General features: G+C 32.8%; 1 long non-coding RNA gene across 1 annotated transcript in view; it reads right to left on the minus strand.

Annotated features, from left to right (window-relative positions):
• LOC116274202 overlaps positions 1–9,415 on the minus strand; it is a 30,706-nt gene extending 21,291 nt beyond the window's left edge. Inside the window, exon 1 of the long non-coding RNA XR_004182801.1 lies at positions 8,983–9,415. This is a non-coding gene — a long non-coding RNA (uncharacterized LOC116274202). The remainder of the gene's footprint in view (positions 1–8,982) is intronic.
• Between the last annotated feature and the right edge of the window lie 2,777 nt (positions 9,416–12,192).

A 12,192-nucleotide genomic window follows, 5' to 3' on the forward strand; every position in this document is an offset into this window, starting at 1 on the left:
TTGCATATCTTTTCTTTTTAATGTGCCTGTTCAAGTCTTTGTCCATTTTTATTGACTATCTGCCTCTTTTAAATCTATTTTTAGAAGTTCATTTCTAAATTCATTTCTAGATATCTGTAATTAGATATCTTCACTCTTCTCTGTGTCATGCTTTTCCATTCATTTTAATGGTATCTTTTAATCAATAGATGCTCTTTATTTAATGTCATCCAATATATCATCTTTGTATTATTAGTTAGCATTTTTTATGTCCTCTTGAAGTATCTAACAACCTCATGAAGATAGTCTCCTACTTCTTCTTTTCTAGAATCTTGATTTTTTTTTCATTCTTAGATCAACAATACATCTGGAATCAATTTTGTATGTAGTATAAGATAGCACTCAAGATTCTTTTTATCCCATATGGAAACCCAGTTGAATAAGCACTGGTTATTGATAAGACCAACTTTCCATTGTCCTACATATCTATGGCTCTATTTGTTACTTGTGCTCTTCTCTCTCATTTGTCTCTTTATTTTTATGTCAATGTCATATTACCTAACTTATAGTAGTTTTATATAAATCTTAATATTTGGTATGTAAATCCTCTAGGCTATTTTCTTATTCATAATTGCTTTCATGATCAAATTCTATATAAATTTTCATATAAATTTTTAAACCAGCATGTCAATTTTCACACACACATACAATCCGCTGATATTTTTAATTGGGATTACATTGAATTTATTTAAAGGTTAATTTCTGAAAAACTAGCATCCATAAAATATTGAATGTATAATCATAATACCTTCTTCTATTTATTGATGTAATTCCTAGTTTTGGTCAATAATTTTTTGTAGTTGTCAGTTTAGAGGTCTTGTGCATCTTTTGTTAGATTTTTGGTATTCTTTTTTATATCATTGGCATGAAATTTTTAATTTTTATTTTCCAATAATTTGTTGCTGATAGCTATAAATTTTAATTTATTTTTGTTCACCGACTGTGCTAAACTCATTTATTTTCATATAACTTACCTGCAGATTATTTTGGACTCTTAAATTTCAAAATGTGTTATCAACAGATGTTTGCAATTTTATTTCTTCCTTATTGTATGGACAAAGACCTCCAGTATAGAATTGAATAGCAGTGGTTATAACTAGCATTCCTGTTGACTTCCCAGGCACAGGCAGAAAAAGCTTTCAATAATTCACCATTATAATTTTTAAAAATTTCTTTATCTGATTATATATTTCCTTATATTTCTTTGTTAATTGTTGTTTACAATGAGCATAAATTTTATTCTTTTATTTCTGAATCTATTAAGATGATCACATAATTTTTCACCATTACTCTATATGCAAATGTGGTAAATTATAATTTTTTCATGTTTTATTTTTGTTAACCTTGTTCTTCTGAAATATTTTCCAGCTTTCAAGCAGTCTTTTACATTTTTCATCTCTTTATCTTTTTGAATTGTACTGTAACTGATACCTCACATTTACCTTTACTTCTTTGCTCAGTTGTGCCCAGTCACTACATTTTTTTATTTAACTGAATTTATACACATTTATATATAAATTTCAGATGTTTTATTAGCTTTTAATAAACATTTTATTTAGGTATAGCTTTAGGTTTATAGAAAAGTAGTAGCAAGGATATTAGAGAGTTTCTGTATGTACCATACCACTTTCTCGTATTGTGTTTTTGTTGTTTGCTTTTTGTTTTTTGTTTTTTTTGTTTTGTTTTGTTTTTGAGAAGTAGTTTCACTCTTGCCACTTAGGGTGGAGTGCAATGGTGTGATCTCGACTCACTGCAACGTCTTCCTCTCAGGTCCAAGTGATTCTCCTGCGTCAGCCTCCCAAATAGCTGGGATTAGAGGTGTCTGCCAACATGCCTGGCTAATTTTTGTATTTTCAGTAAAGATGGCGTTTCACCATGTTGGCCAAGCTGGTCTTGAACTCCTGACCTCAGGTGATTTGCCTGCCTTGGCCTCCCAAAGTGGCAGGATTATAGGCATGAGCCACTACACTTGGCCTCTCCTATTGTTATTATCTTACATTAGTATATTTGTTATCACTAATGAATCAATATTGATACATTACTGTTTAGTAACACCATATGTTTTTTCAGATTTCCTTAGTATTCATCTAATGTTCTTTTTCTATTCTGAGATCCCATCTTGATACCATATTACATTTAGTAGATCAGGTCTTTCTGTGACTTTATACTGCACTCCTTTCTATTGCTGTGTAGTATTCCATTACACAGATGGACTAAAATTTGATTTTCCATTCACCTACTGAACAACATGTTGGTTTCTTCAAGTCTATGGCAATTTTGCATAAAGTTTTGTAAATATTTGCATGAAGGTTTTTATATGGACATGAGTTTTCTAGTCAGTTGGATAAACACCTAAGAACATAGTCATTGGATTGTACAGTAAAGATACATTTAGCTCTGTAAGAAATTTTATACAAAGTTTGTGAAATATGTGGGGGAAAAACATAAAAATGCAATACAACAGTAAAAAATGACACAAATAAAAGTATGCAGTATAACAACTACTTATATAGCATTTACATTGCATTAGGTATTATAAGTAATCTAGAGATGACTTAATACTTTGGAAGATGCCAAACTATCTTCCAAACTAGTAGTGGTGCCACTGTTCATGCTGGAATTAATTCTGTTATAGTCAGTGTTGTTCTTCAACCTCACCAGCAATTCACCCAGTTCTGTCACCCAGGCTGGAGTGCAGTGGTGTGATCTTGGCTCACTAAAACCTCTTCCTCCTGGGTTTAAGCGATTCTCTTACCTCAGCCTCCCAAGTAGCTGGAATTACAGGTGCACACCACCATATCCGGCTAATTTTTGTATTTTTAGTAGACACAGGTTTCCCAGGCTGGTCTCCAACTCCTGACCTCAGGTGATCTGCCTGCCTTGGCCTCCCAAATGTTCCTTATATTTTTACATGCTTATTTACCCTATCACTGGTACTTGCCTGGTACATGTCACCATATAATAGTGGGGATAAATAGTGGGTGAATTGAATTATTATTTATCAGAATATTTGCAAGAAATCTAAATGTATTCTTGCATAGGTATATATCAACAGTCATAAAAAATCGTATTTATGTCCACTCAGTTATAGTACTCAACACATGCACCCTTAAAAAAAGTCATTATTTTTTTCTGTGCCTCTGTTTTCTTCAGTTGGAATAGCTTCAGAATTGTATTAGGTTAAGTTCTTTCCCCCAGAGAGTAGAATTTTATTTTGGAAAAGGTTACAGTCTTACTTCATAATGCTTACTCCTCTCTCCTTTGAAGGAACGTTTCCAGGATTCACGCTACAAGAACTTGTGGGTGAGCTACTAGAGAGGAAGCATGTGAATATGTGGGTTAGAAAGTCTGGAGCTTTCTAATTCCCAAGCTAGTTCTGGATCAGCCTCCAGCAATTTGTCAAAATTACCATTGTATTCCTCCCAGTTGATGGATCCAGTGGTTTCAACTCCTGATCTCATTTGCTGTATCAATCTCCATTTGTCTCTGTTCAGATTTCAAAATCATGGCTGTTACTGCAACTTGTTTTTAGATGGGTCCAAGTGAAGTCATTATTTTTCATTTTGTCCAGATTTTTCTTATTGTAAAGACAAGAGTGATGACTTTCAAGCTCTTTATATATTACAGCTGAATCCAGAAGTCTATTTGGATATTTGAAAAATATATCTGTTCTTTGTGTATATATGCTTTCCCGATTATTCATTCTGTGTTCTATTATATCATTTGTTTAATCATATTAATCATGTATTTCATAATCTCTTATCAGATTCTTTTATCATGTACAGTCTTCTCTTGTATCCATAGGGGATTGGTTGCAGGAACCCCAGTGGATACCAAAATCCTCAGATGCTCAGGTTCTTGATATAAAATGGCATCATATGAGCATATAACCTATGCAAATCCTCTCATATACTTTAAATCATCTCTAGATTACTTATAATACCTAATACAATGTGAATGCTACATAAATGGTTATTATACTGTATATTTTATTTGTATCATTTTTTCTGTTGAATTGTACTTTTTGGTGTTTTTCTCCAATATTTTTGATCCGTGGTTGGTTAAATCTGTGGATAAGGAACCCACAGAAACAGGAGGTCCACTGTAATGTTCTCGAGTATATTAAATCTCCTGTTGTTTACATGTGTTTATTCTTCCTCACAGTGGTTTGTAACTTTTTGGTTGTTGTTGTTGTTAACTCATTTTCAGAGTTTAGGAAAGAAAAATTTGTTCAAAACCAAAAATAGCCCTACAGAGAAGTTTTGTGTTTGTTTCTATAAGATTCCAGGGTTTTAAATAAATCCTTTCTATCTATGTATTATAACACCAAAAGGTAATAAAGAGTATATCCATGCCTATGATTTACTCAAGCCCATCATTTGAATTTTTCCTGTTCCAAATATCCAGCCACATCCAACTCGTAGCACCAAGGCCACAGAGGCTATTTGTCTGAGATAGAAATGTTTGTGTTTATACAGCCTTAATGAGTGTGTAATTAATAGAAGTTAGGATACATCTGCATCAGTTTTGTTTCTGAATATCTAGATATGCCCTAATCACTTAACTTTTAGTGATAATGGTTAAGATGAGTATGTTTTCTTGAACTATACTGTCTACATTTAGAGTCAAGCACTGCCTCTTAATAGTTTTGTGAATGGGGCTAGGTACTCAGCTTCCTTTTCCATTAATGGGAATGAGCAGTTCTTAGAAGAGGGCTTGGGACATAGCAACTGATCAACACTTGTTAGTTATCTGTGGCATTTACTAATATCCTATTTCTACTTCTTTCTGTGGATGTTGTGTTTATTTTTCATATAAAAGTTTTAACTTTTTAGATGACTAAGTCTATTACATTTTTCTTTTGTGAGTTTCTTCCATCGTTTATGGTTATATTATTCACACCTTCACAGAGTTTATCAAAATCATCCAAAACGTAAGTAAACATAGCAGAAATGTAAGAACAAAAAAATAAGTCATTTGAATAATTTGGTAAATTAATGAATATTAGAAAAAGAAACTAGTGATCTTTCTCCATGTCATTTCAGAAACTGGATCATAGATTATTGGAAGCCATATATCATGCATTCAAGTGTGAAATAGGATTACCTATAAGTTGAGAAATAGTTATAGAGTTTGTTAAAGATATTTGCAATAGACTTTCTAGTACCCAAGCTACTATAGTCAAAACCGAGAAATGTGTGAAGAAAAAAAATAGTTAACATTTTAGTGACATTTTTAAAAAGTTCACAACATTCAAAAGAAATACTATAGCTGAGAAATGGAAAATGACTAAGTTATCTCCAGTATCTGAAAAAGGTCACAAGAATAGCATAGCCACTGAATTTAACCCTATCTTCTGGGGAAGCCTTAACCAGACATTACTTTGACATTATTACAATCAAAATCTGATTATATTTAAAACCTTACTAAATGAACATTTTTCATTTTCATGGCAATTATAAAAGAGGTTTATCATTTCATAAATTAAAATGTTAAAAGTATATGATTTTAATTTGATGATTTTAATATTTAAATTAGGTAAAAAGCATATAAATTCTTAATCATATATTACCATAATCAAATACTCTTCTTCCTTTATTCATATAGAAAAAAAATCCCAAGCATCATCATTCAATACTAATGGCAAGAGTAAAACAGAATAACCAGATGATGATTTACCAAACGAAGTTTTCAACTTTAAAATAAATTACATATATAATGAGTTCAAGAATTCATTTTACATTCATACAGTATTCATGTTATATGAACCATAAGGCATATTAATAATAAAGTGATTTTTAAAACCTATTAAAAAGAAACCAGTCTGTTAACTGACTATACTCAAAATGGAAATGGAGAAAACACCATTATGAGAAAGTAGGCAAATAGGCTAAAAAGTTTAGATTGTTTTGTTGATTGGATCAGGAGATAAATGCAAATGCAGAGTAGGCTAATGAAAAATAATTAGATAGAGAGCAAGGAACACTGCCAGGAACTCTATAAGTCATCTCATAGTTTGAGTAAGAATATGGCTGATAGAGTTTTTAAAGCTGCTTTTCCTTTTTTTTTAAAAAAAAAAGATGGCATAGGACTCTACCTACTGCATTAAGAATGGATTTGCTCCTAGGTAAGGTACTTATGTGGCATAATACATAGACTGTAGAGAATAAACATTATATTATCTCTAAGAGAGTAAGTTGATAGGAAAAAGAGAGGCATTAGCATGTTTAAAGATTTTGATACATATCCTTATAAAGATTAATCCAGTGATTAAATTATACTTTAACATTCCATCATTAATTTCTTGTTTAAACAACAAAAACTAAAAGAAAAGCTTCTATATCTAGATTAAAGTTTATAAGACTCTAAGAGATTAGTTAGTACACAAAATATTTGTCAAACTTTTTTTCCAGTGTAATGGTTTCTTCAAAAATCTGTGACAGTGACAAACTTGTATATTACATTTTACTAGTCTTTGAAAGCAATGACGGAAAGTTATTTCTTTGGGTTTTAAAAATCCATATCTCTGCCCAACCAAGTTTGTTTCTTTTTTAATTAATCAAAAATAAGCACATTCTTTTCTTTTCTGATTGACCATCAAGAAGAAAGGAAAACTCTAGTGCCTTCTGTGCTATCTGAAAATGAGCTTAATTGCACAGATTGCTGTAACTGATGTCACCTAAATGGGAGCTCCCTACAAGCATCAGTCATCTCCTTTTGTGCTTTATTCCATTTTCTTTCTCACATTCCTAAATGTATTGCATGCACTACCATATAAAGCTCTGTATCTGGCACCTTTGATTTTCAGAAGAAAAGGTACTTAAAAGTGGTAATAACCAGTCTGAGCAGCTTTTCTGGAGGTGGTCATGGTAAATAGAATCCCTGGACTATTAAATTTTTCCTATGCTCTATAAACACTATAGAACAGCAAATCAACTCCCTTCCAGTTCAGATGAATACTATTTCCTTCCCCTAGTCAGAGAAAATTCTTCCATGTGTCAAATAGCCTCATAGTGATTTGGCCTATGCAGTGGAACGGGAAAACGAAGAAAAAGATATCTGAGAAAAGCAGTTTTATTTAGTCAGGCTACTTTAAGGTTTCTCACAGATAACTAAGAAACACGAGCTCTCCCACCTTGACCATCTGGCTTCTCTTTCCACACAGATGTAAAAACTACAACAGAACCAAATTAAAAACCACATACAAACAAATTTTACTGCCTTCAAAATATTATAGTATGCTGGTCTATACAATTGAATTAGCTGTAACTTTTCTATGAAATATGGATGAGAAAAACAAAGGTTGGTAATACTCTCACAATCTGGAAGCGTTTTGTTTTAAACTCAGGCAAACATGTGCCATCATGATGTTCGGGTAGTGCTATTAAAATCCACCTGTTTATTGGCTAAAGGGAATGCTCAGTTTTCTAAAATAACAACCCAAAGACATCTACAACTTTTTTAAAAATGCATGTTAATATATTAAAGAACTGAGTTCATGCTAAATAATTTGGATTTGAAATAACCGTAGTCATCTCTACTTTTTTGAAATAAAATGAACCAAAACCAGAAATGAAGGAATATTGATCAAGCTAATCTGTAACAGCTGGAAGAAAATGTTGAGGATTGGCTTGACAGAAACATGGGGTTGCCCCATTATGAATGGTAGTAATGCAGAAGAAGGAACCAAATACAACTGGTAGGATGTTGCCACGAGAGAAAGTACAGTGAGAGCGCAGAATCAGAGAGGAAGATATTAGATTTGGTTCTGGACATTCTGAGTATAATATGTCTGAGGGATGCTAGGATAAGGAAGAGAGCGGCAGTTGTACATTTGAATCTAAGATTCATGAGATATAAAATTAGTTGTTTCTGACCCAAGACCTCAAGGAAGACAAAAACCAGAGACCCAAGCAAAACCAAGTAGAAAGACCAAGCTCATAGAGCCAAAAAGGGAATCTGAAGAAATGGCACAGTAAGACACAGACACAGAAACTAAAACATAGAGGCAGAAATCTCCATGTCAAGAAGTCAAAAAGGCAAGTGGGAGCATGTGGGCCAAAAAAGGTTTTGTTTTATGTGCAGGTTAGGACATAGTGAGAGAATGACTGGAGAGAGTATAAAGGACCAGTAACCAAATGAACAGACAAAGAGATTTTAATTTGAGCATGTCTTATTTCTAGGAGCTATGTGTATATAAAGAAATAGAAATTTACATGACTAAAAAATATCCTTCTGTAACAATGAATCCTAGTGAAACCACTGCATATGACGAGCTATGATTGTAGATGGTTTATGCTTATTTGCATCTTATAAAATAAAATGAAAGTCAGATTCAGGACAATTATTTTCTGATTTTTAATACCAGCCTTCTCCCTCAGGAGAGAGAGAATTAACAATAAAATAAAGTAAGGAGGCATTGAGATTAGAGAAATATGATAGATGAACCCTCTTAATGAGACTCGGGTGATTTTAAAACACAGTTGACAGACTGAGACTGGAGGAACATTTGCCTTTCTGGTTTGTACTACATTTTCAAATATTTTCACTAAACATTTTCTGTGTTTTATAGTGTGGGGGTAAAAATTATTTTGCAAGGAAGAATTTGGTACAGTATATATTTTTCCTAAAATACATTATATTATCTTTCAACATATATTATATAACATGCAATCTTTAATATATAGTAGTCCCCCTTCATCTGCAGGGAATATGTTTCAAGACCCCTAGTGGATGTCTGAAATCTTGGATGACACCAAACACTGTATATACTATGTTGTTGTTGTTTTTACACACATTCTTATGATAAAGTTTAACTCATAAATTAGGCACAATAAGAAATTAACAACAATAATAAAACAATTATAACAAAATACTATAATAAAAATTATATGAATGTGGTCTTTCTCTTTCCCTCAATATATCTTTTTGTACTGTACTCACAATTCTTGTTATAATGTGAGATGATAAAATGCAATGAGATGAGATGAAATGAGGTGAATGACTGACACAGGCATTGTGATGAGATGAAGTGAGGTGAATGACATAAGCATTGTGATGGGTGAAGTGAGGTGAATGACATAGGCATTGCACCGTAGCAGTAGGCTACTATTGACTTTCTGATGATTGTCAGATTGAGGGTCATCTGTTTCGGGTAATCCTGGATCATCAAGCCATGACAATATCGATGGTTGGGTATTAGGAGCAGTGTCGATGTCAACGTCAGTGACTAATAAGTAGGTAGTGTATACAGCTAGATACACTGGACAAAGGGATGATTGACATCCTGGGCAGAATGGAGCAGGGCAGCCTGAGATTTCATCACACTACTCAGAATGGCAATTTAAAACTTACTAATTATTTATTTTTGGAATTTAGCACTTAGTATATTTGGATCACAGTTTACTGTGGGTAAGTAACTAAAACTGCAGAAACTGAAACCACAGACAAGGGGTGGGCAGCTACTGTACTTGATTTATGGTGAAACATGCATCTTTATAAATTTGTTAAATATTATTTTGTCATGTACAATATATTGATTATCACAGAGTTTAAACCGTGTCAGTTATCTGAGTAAATGTCTCCTGACCACAATCTCTAGTTGAAACAATAAAAATAGTCATATTCATATTATTAGAATAATATGCTATTGCTAATATTTCAGTGTTTTGCAAATAATCTTAGAATACTTTAACTGAAGTGATTCTTGTATATGGTATACATTTTATCTGCAGCAAAATACCAAAATACTTCTCTGGAGATCCATAGATATTCTGAAAAGGTGCCTCAGGGACCATCTTAGGGGAGGAACTAAATAGAAGTGGCAAAAAAGATCAGCACTCAACTTTCTCCTAGAAAAGCTGCAATTGTGTGTTCATCCCATTGGCTTCTTATTCCAAAATTCATTTTAACACAATGTTTTAATGTTGGGAAAAATAAAACTTAATATTCCAAGAAGAGGTTTATATCAGTTAAGGATTAATATTATAAACACGATATGAATGGAATTTGAAAAAAACATTTTCTGAGTGTTTATAGATTTATCTGAGTAATGCTATCCCTTCAGTTTCACATGACTCAAAAACAAATTTTTACACAGCAGGTACATCTCAATGGTAAAGAAATCTTTTTCTTTCTTTCAAATTCACAAATTAGTTTTAAATATACATCACACAAAATCACATGAAGGCTGATTTACTTGAGAACATTTATGTGTATATTGAGTGTAAATAGTATTTTGTAAGAAGCTTATAAGTCACTCCTCCATCCTAACAACAACAAGAAAAATAAAAAATCAACAACTTTTTTTAGTTTCATCAGAGAATTGAAGTCACAGGACAAACCACTGCCCAGAAAACTGAAGGGATAAATAGAAACAGAGAAATGCAATTTAGTGGGGCAGAAATTCATTCTGAAATTTCCGTGGGAACCAGTGCTACGGTAGGACAATCTGTAATTGATGAATTGCTGGAGGCTCAGTGTGGACAAGTCTAAGAGATAAAAACTCCAGGGAGACGCAGTCCATGGGCATCCCCCAACTTGGGTGAGTTTCACCTCCAGGAGCTTGCCTTGGTTCTCATAGTGAATATTGGAGAAACATCTAGTGCTTTCAGCAGGGAAAGGGGAAAAGGAACCATTTTAAAACATGTGAGAGTATTCTGTTCTTAGCAGGGCCTGCTCTCAGGAAGAAAATATGTCCATACAAAACCTGCACACAGATGTTTATAGCAGCTGTGTTCATAATTGCCAAAACTTGAAAGCAACCCAGATGTCTTTCAGTAGATAAACTAATTATTAATTATTTTATTACCTAATTATTAACTGTGGTACATACAGATAATAGAATACTATTCAACAAGAAAATGAAATGGGCTATCAAGCCATGAAAAGACATGGAGGAGCCCTAAATGCATGTTACTAAGTGAAAGAAGTCAAATGTTGAGGCTACGTGTGATTCAACCTATATGGCATTCTGGAAAAGATAAAACTATGGAGACAATAAAAGGATCATTGGTCCCAGAGGTTAGGGAGGAAGGAGGTGGAGAACAGAGGGTTTTTTTGATCACTGAAACTATTTTATACAACAATGGTGGATACATGTCATTATACATTTGTCAAAACCCATAGAATGTACACCAAGAGTGAACCCTAATGTAAACTTTGGACTTTAGATGATAATGTTGTTGTCTCAGTGCAGGTTTATTGATTATAACAAATGTACTACTATGGTCTAGGATGTTGATTGAACGGTTGTCTTTTTGTGGGAACTGGAGTTTATGGGAACTCTCCATACATTTTGTTCAATTTTTCTGTGAACATAAAATTGCTCTAGAAAACAAAATATGTTAACAACAACAACAAAAAAGACCAGAAGAGAGTAAAAATGTTGGCTTTCTTGCATTTTCCATTCCATTTTTTAAAGCAACGATCATGGCTGAAATGAAAACACAAAAAAGTGGTAACTGTGGAGGTTGGGGGGCGGATAGTAAGCATTCCTGTGGGATGGTCGTTTTATCCCTAATATTGCTTAGAATTGCCAGCTCATGGTGGTAATACTCCAACTGACTTTTAGTGGCTTTGAACATGATTTTAAGTTTTTCTACAATATACTCACTTATTGCTTGCATGAACAGCAAATTTTCCATACTATCCCTTGGTATATATCAGGGACAAGGAAGATGGTTACAGAGAAGGAGAAGGTTTAGCCAGAATCCTTTATGACTTTTAGAGAGAAAAGCCTATATTAATGTCAGTACTTTCTTTTTAATTTCTTTTATTGAATTTTTATAAAATTATAAAAAAGAATGCTCACTGGAACCAGTAGAAAAAAACCCCACAGAGCTGTATTTTTAAAAGTTAATAAACCACCAACTCTCCTCAAATACAAAATTCTTACCTAGCAGGTAGCAAATAACTTTCTGTGTAGGTTCACCCATACTTTTCTCTTACTAAAACAAATATACACATAAAGATTTAACTTACATAAATATATGGCATTATGTAGTATGTATAATTCTTTAACATGCTTGTTTACTTAGTGATATATATGGTTCTCTACAAGTTAATTCATATAGGATTAATTCATTCTCTTAATTAATTTATTCATTCAATTAGCATTTTTTTGTTAAAAATATACTACTGTAATTTATTCAA

Source organism: Papio anubis, chromosome 3 (assembly GCF_008728515.1).
Source record: "Papio anubis isolate 15944 chromosome 3, Panubis1.0, whole genome shotgun sequence".
In the NCBI taxonomy this organism is placed as follows: Eukaryota; Metazoa; Chordata; class Mammalia; order Primates; family Cercopithecidae; genus Papio; species Papio anubis.